This window comes from Pyrus communis, chromosome 3 (genome assembly GCF_963583255.1).
Source record: "Pyrus communis chromosome 3, drPyrComm1.1, whole genome shotgun sequence".
NCBI classification, from domain to species: Eukaryota; Viridiplantae; Streptophyta; class Magnoliopsida; order Rosales; family Rosaceae; genus Pyrus; species Pyrus communis.
In genome coordinates, this window is record NC_084805.1 from 24372865 (window position 1) to 24379326 (window position 6462).

Here is a 6462-nt window from a genome sequence, read left to right on the forward strand (position 1 = left end):
ATTAGAATTAATATTTGATTCCGAATTTTTTTTTTGGATTGGCATTGGAATGCTTGTTTTTAATCCGGTCTGATTGAAAATCACCCATAGGTGTAACACATAAACTGTAATAGTCAATAGTCTTTAGGGGTTTTTTTTTTTTTTTTTTTTTTTTCGATTAGTCTTTAGGGTTCTAGGGTTTTAGCAAAAAAAAGAAAAAAGTTAGGTTATTATTTAGTTTATGCAACGATATGTTTGCACTGAAGGGTGAATAAATAAATTAGTTTTGAATTTGTCACCCAAATATTCAAACCTAAAATTTTTTACTGACAAAACTCAGGACTCTTTAAAGATACAATGTTATCTTTATACAGTTTATACTAAACAGTGGAGAAATTAACTGTCATTTATCCACATCTCATGATTTAGGTGTGAAATTCTTCGACTCCCTTCTACTAAAAGAGTACACATGGGGTATGGAATTTTTCTCTAGAGTGCATGTGTGAACCCAATTATATAATTATAAATATTAATATTGAATTGCCACGGTATTAAATATCTCATACATCATCGAAATATCCATAAAATTGGGTTATCCATACCCGAAAGGATGTGAAGCTATATTTTTCTAAGATCTTTTTCAGAAATTTCAGAGACATTTTGATAATATTGATTGACTGTTTTGATAATATTTTGATAATTTGGTGCAATATCGGGCAAAATTAGAAGCAATATCTTTCTAAGAGATTACCATTTCCAAACATAATTTATATCTTTTATATCTAGTTTTAATATTTTTATACTAATATTTCCATCAATATTTATATATCTTTCTATAATTTCTACAGTTAGCCTACCGAAATTGAATCTTTGGGTGTTACATGCACCTCCTGAAAAACAGTCCCCCAGTAATTGAGAAGTTTTCGACCCAAACAAAAGAAGTAGAATTCAAAGTACGCAGTTAGGCGAATTAAGATTTATTGAAATGCTTGTAGTGAGTCTAATCCCATGTTCTATATTGTCAGTTAATTTTATTGTGACCCTCTAATTATATCAAATGCGTGTACAATTAATTTAATTTTAGCTAATTAAAGTCAAAGTAGAATTACTACTTATTTTATGGAACGGGCATGGTTAGGCAGGGATCCCATGATCTACAACAATCAACAGCAGATTAGACTCACTACAACCATTTCAGTAAATGGACACATGTGGTAGCCGTTTAGGGATTTTATTGTTGTTATCTTGCTTGAGCAAATTCACCTCCAGATCATTGTTTGGTCACTGGAGTATTGTACCAAAGTAACACCTATGTACTGCTTGAGATGATGAATGAAATACCAATCTAACAAAAAAGTAAATGGTATTTTATGGATTGCTATTTAACCGAGGAAACAGGAAATAACTTTGTTAATTTGATACAGCTGATACCTTATACTAAAAATTTATTCAAATTACATATATTAAAATTCAAACTTGAACGCTGAAGCTAGAGCATATACTTTAATTACTTGACAAGACCCTATGTCGACAACTTTCTTAATTTAAAGAACAGATCATTTGTCTAGTGTGAAGATAGCAGAATGTTATTGATTTTGGTTTTTATTTACTTCGTATCCCACTTCTGCTGAAAGTGATGGTCAGGCTGTGCTGATAGTGATGCCCCGCCCAGGTTCCCAAATATAATTAACACCAATGCGTCTCGAAATATATGATTTTTTTTTTTTTTTTTTTGGGACTACATCGATATTTTTATCGCAAGGGAAGGAAGAGTTCGGCTAAGTTACACAGTGGACAGCCTAATTTGGTATCGAATTTGTCATCCACGAGATTCGAACCAAAGACATCTTGCTTCTAAAAGAAGAGAAATACCACCAAATCATAGTACTGAATGACTCGAAATATATGTTTATTATCTCTTCTAATTCAATTGCAAATATACAAATAGAAAACAGGTAATGGATAGCATGGTATTGCAATTTCTCACTACATGCAGGTAAAAAGAAAAAAGAAAAAAAAGCCAAGTATTTCCAAGCTGAGAAAAAAAAAAAAATTCAAAACAATATGAGATGCCTAGTGACGGGTAAGGCGAACTGGAAGTCCTTTCTCCGGTGTTGGCATCATATCACCCGTGATCTTCTCCTTAGGAAGTAACACTTTCCATTTGAACCTCTTGACCACGTTGTTAACGAAAGTGAGGATTGCTAGGCGAGCGTACTCTTTGCCTGGGCACATTCTTGGCCCTCCTCCAAATGGAACGAATGTGAAAGCTGGGAGTGCATTTAGGTCATCATATCTTGATGGGTCAAATTTTTCTGGATTGGGAAAGTACTCTAGGTTCATGTTTGTTGTGCTAACAGTCCAATATACCTGCAAAATAATATAAATAATAACTTAGTTTCAATCAAAGAAGTCATTAGGTCGCCAAATTAAGCTGAATAATTTTTTGACATTACTTGGCTGCAAATTAGTTGCTGACACATACTAAAGTGACTACTTATAAAAACTACAAAAAGAAAAGTGTTTGGGCGTACGTCAAGTTATGTTTTTTTTTAGGTACGGTAAATAATTACATGTAAGGATCTAAGTATTGTCATGTTTTCAGGGCAACAAAAAAAGTGTGACACACCTTCTAGCCCTTTGGGATGGTGTAACCAGCATAGCTAAAATCAGTCAAGGGCTCTCTGAATGTCCCTTGAAGTGGTGGAGTGAATCTCATCACTTCATACAACACATTCCATGAGTACTTCATTTTGTTGATGTCTTCCCATTCCAAAAAGTATCCTGGCTTCTTGGAGTTTGCAATGTCCATTTGCTTTGTAATTCCACAAGACAATCAATTTTAACATAAAAAAAAATAAACCCCAAATCTCCAAATCCAATTTGGTAATCACAAAAATTATATAGAAATTAAGGTGAAGTGATTAGTATTTACCAGCTAGAACCTTGGCATAGATGTCTGGCCTCTCCCCAACATATTTCATGAAGAAAGTCATGGCAGTAGCCACAGTACTATATCATGGCAGTAGCCTCAGGCATGTGTTTGCCAGATGGGTCACTAGCCATAATCATGTGTGACAATATATCATGCATGGGACCTCCTGCGGCCATTGCAGCCTTCTTCTCCTGAATCACAATCCTCAACTCCATTCGCAGCGCATCGGCCGCTTTGGTTGCCTTGTAGAATGTTGTTCCTGGGAAGTTGATAATAAGTGAATGCATCCCAACGGTAACATCGTCAAAATTGCTCACAAGCCTAGCAATTCGCTCGGGTTCGTCGGATACCCAGGAAGAATCTGCAAGCAAGACCTAGAGGGTCTTGGCCAAGGGGTAGACATAGACTTCATTTTTACTCTAAAAAGTCATTCCTGTTACTATTCACTTACAAGATTTTTTTGTTATTTTGATTAAAACTCAAAAATTTTCAAACCATTTTCATTAGTTTTGCTTTAAAACATTGTTGGTCATTGTGTTTTGGACTAGACCCTCATAGGCGTCATTAAGAAATTATAAATATCATAAGGACAAGTTTGGAAAGAGGAATTTAGGTGGATGATAGGACACGTATTCTATTTTGTCTGGTAGGGAAAAGTTCAAAGTTTAGCATATCATCATATCGACTGAGAAATAAGGATAAGTTTGGAAAGAGGAATTTAGGTGGATGATAGGACACGTATTCTATGTCGTCTGGTAGGGAAAAGTTCAAAGTTTAGCATATCATCATATTTACTAGGAAATGCTAAGGAAATTTTTTTATAGATTTTTTGCCATTTCATTTTTTTTTATATAATATTATATAATATTGATACGAAAATTATGTCACAAACATAAAGAAAGTTTATTTCATTTTGAGAGAATTTTCTTAACATTTTTGTACGAATGGCCAAACCCAACAAGGAAGGACCACATGGCAAGAAGACAGATCAAGCGACAAGGCCTGACGACCACCAAGTCGCCACTCGCGCCGGTCATCATTTCATGGAAAAAGACTACTTTCTCCAAATACACGGTGCCAACTGCCAAGGTCACTAGCTTTTTAAAGTGGCGAATTAAGGGTTTTGCCAAATGAGAGTCTTATTTAGGGGGAAAGATTTAAAACTAATCAAAGTTAAAAAAATTTATATTGTAACTATATTCACTTCCTAACTAGGATAATACTTGCATTCTCATCTTGACGATGAGTTCATTCTCTCACTTACAAATAATGTATTTTCAACATAGAAATTTCATAATTTGAGCCGTACAATATCTTAATAGTCATTTGAAGATCTTCGCTACCAAAAAAAAAAAAATCATTTGAATCAATAATCGTTTAGTTATCAAGATGTATCAAACAAATCAATGATGTATATACTAAATAATATATTCATGATGAACCGTTTGTTTATTAGATACATTTGGATAACTAAATGATCGCTGATTCAAATGATTTTTTGTAAAGATGATCTTCAAATGAAAATGAAGAGATTGAACAGTTCCTGTTATGAAATTGTAACCTTGAAGGTACGTTATTTGCAATTCTTGAGAAAAAGAGATTTCATAATTGATTTCCTCTCTCATGCTGATTAAATAAAGAGCAAAGCCTGGCTCCTCAAGATTGAGGAGAAGCTCATCTTCAATTCATTGAATAGCCGATTTACAAAAATAGAAAGTAAATTTAATTGTTAAGCACAAGTTGCAAAATGAAACTTGGCCCATGATTAAAATTAGGATTAACTACTTAAAACCCCCAACCTTTTAGTATTATTCTAAATTAGTCATAATTTATTAAAAAGGTCACATCCATTAAGCTCCAGTTAAAAATGTGTTAAATTAATTAGGCTAAATTTGTCTCCAAAATCAATAGAATGTCATAGGAAGCATAGTTTCCACCAACAAAGAGTCATCACCACCCCCATCAAGCTTTCACCTCCAAACCCAACGCAAAACCACCAACTCCACCCTACAACTCAAACTGCCAACATCGAGAAGAAAGTCATGAAGGTTGCTGAAATGGTATGGACTGCTATGATGCGGCCACCACCATCTTCATCGCCCACAAACAAGAACTAGAAGGTTTATGAGCTGAGAATCGGAAAATGAGGAGAAACAAGTTTCATGAAACCCTATCTAAATTCTTAACCCTATTCTTTTGTTAGGAGATTGCCCGCCTGATGTAATTTCAATTTGGGTCCATTTTTTTATTCAATTCAATACTCGTTTAATCATTTGGTTCCATACTGTATAGTTTATATTTGAAATTTAGATTTTGAAGCAACTAATATTAATGTTGACCATAATATTCTCAGTTGGTGGGTTTTGAACATAACCTATTTTTAAAAAAATTAAATGGGGCTTAGCGGATGTAACATTTTCAATAAGTTGGGTATTTTTTTGAAATGTTTAAAAAGGTTGAGACAATTTTTTTTTTTTTTTTTTTTGATGAAAGGTTGAGACTAATTTGGAATGACACTAAAATATTTGAGGATTTTAAGTACTTAATCCTTAAAACTATAGTCACCAAATTTATATATATCAGTACTACAAAATTACAAATTTATAAGTCTAACTTTTATTCATCCTCTTTCTAAAAGAAAAACAACAAAATTTTTTGTACGAGGGAAAACAACAAAAAGTTAGCTAAAGGAAACATCGCGATGTTTGTTTTCTCTATGGATAAGAGAAAAAAATTGGCTCTTTTTTGGAATCACACGAGTCAATGTCACTTATGACACCTAATCTTATTTGTTACAGGGTGGTGCTATCTACATACCGCTTTTTATCTTTTACACATTTCTCTTAATTTTTTGCCGTCAGATCAAATGAATTGAAGAATATCAAAAGACATAAATTAACAAAGAATGTGTGGAAAGTAGAAATGAGCAAGTGACGTAAAAGTAGGTACGTGGATTGCACACTCTCTTATATTTGGACAAAAGAACTTAGGGTTTTATTTTTCTAACAAAGAAAAGTTGGTGTTAATTATTTTTCCCAATTATCATTATATATATCAAATCAGCAAGAAGTATGACTCAATATTGCATGATTCCCTCTCCCTCCTCTTGTCAAGTAAAAGGATTTGGACAAACACACAAATCCCTGAGAAGATTGAGTTTTGCATGATTCCCTCTCCCTCCTCATCGTCATTACAGTTTTTGAAGACATGTTTTTATAAAAATGGTAAATTCAATCTTCAATACCCGATATAGTGACACATGCATGGTAAAATTATTTAAACACACAAAATTAAAAGTGCTATAATATTCAGCATTGCTCCATGTTAGTACTGGTTTAGTGTTGAGGTGCTTTTATAAAAAATGGGTGTAAAAAAAAGTTGAGCTCAAAAAGGTGTATAGTAAACACTTAAAAACAGCTTATTTTCACAGTTTTGGGTGAAAAAAAGCTAAAAACATGAAGCAACAAAAACGAGCTTATTCTTATAGCACAGCAAAAACAATTTTTTTCAATACCAAACCATCCCTTAGGATGGTCGATATGAGCTAG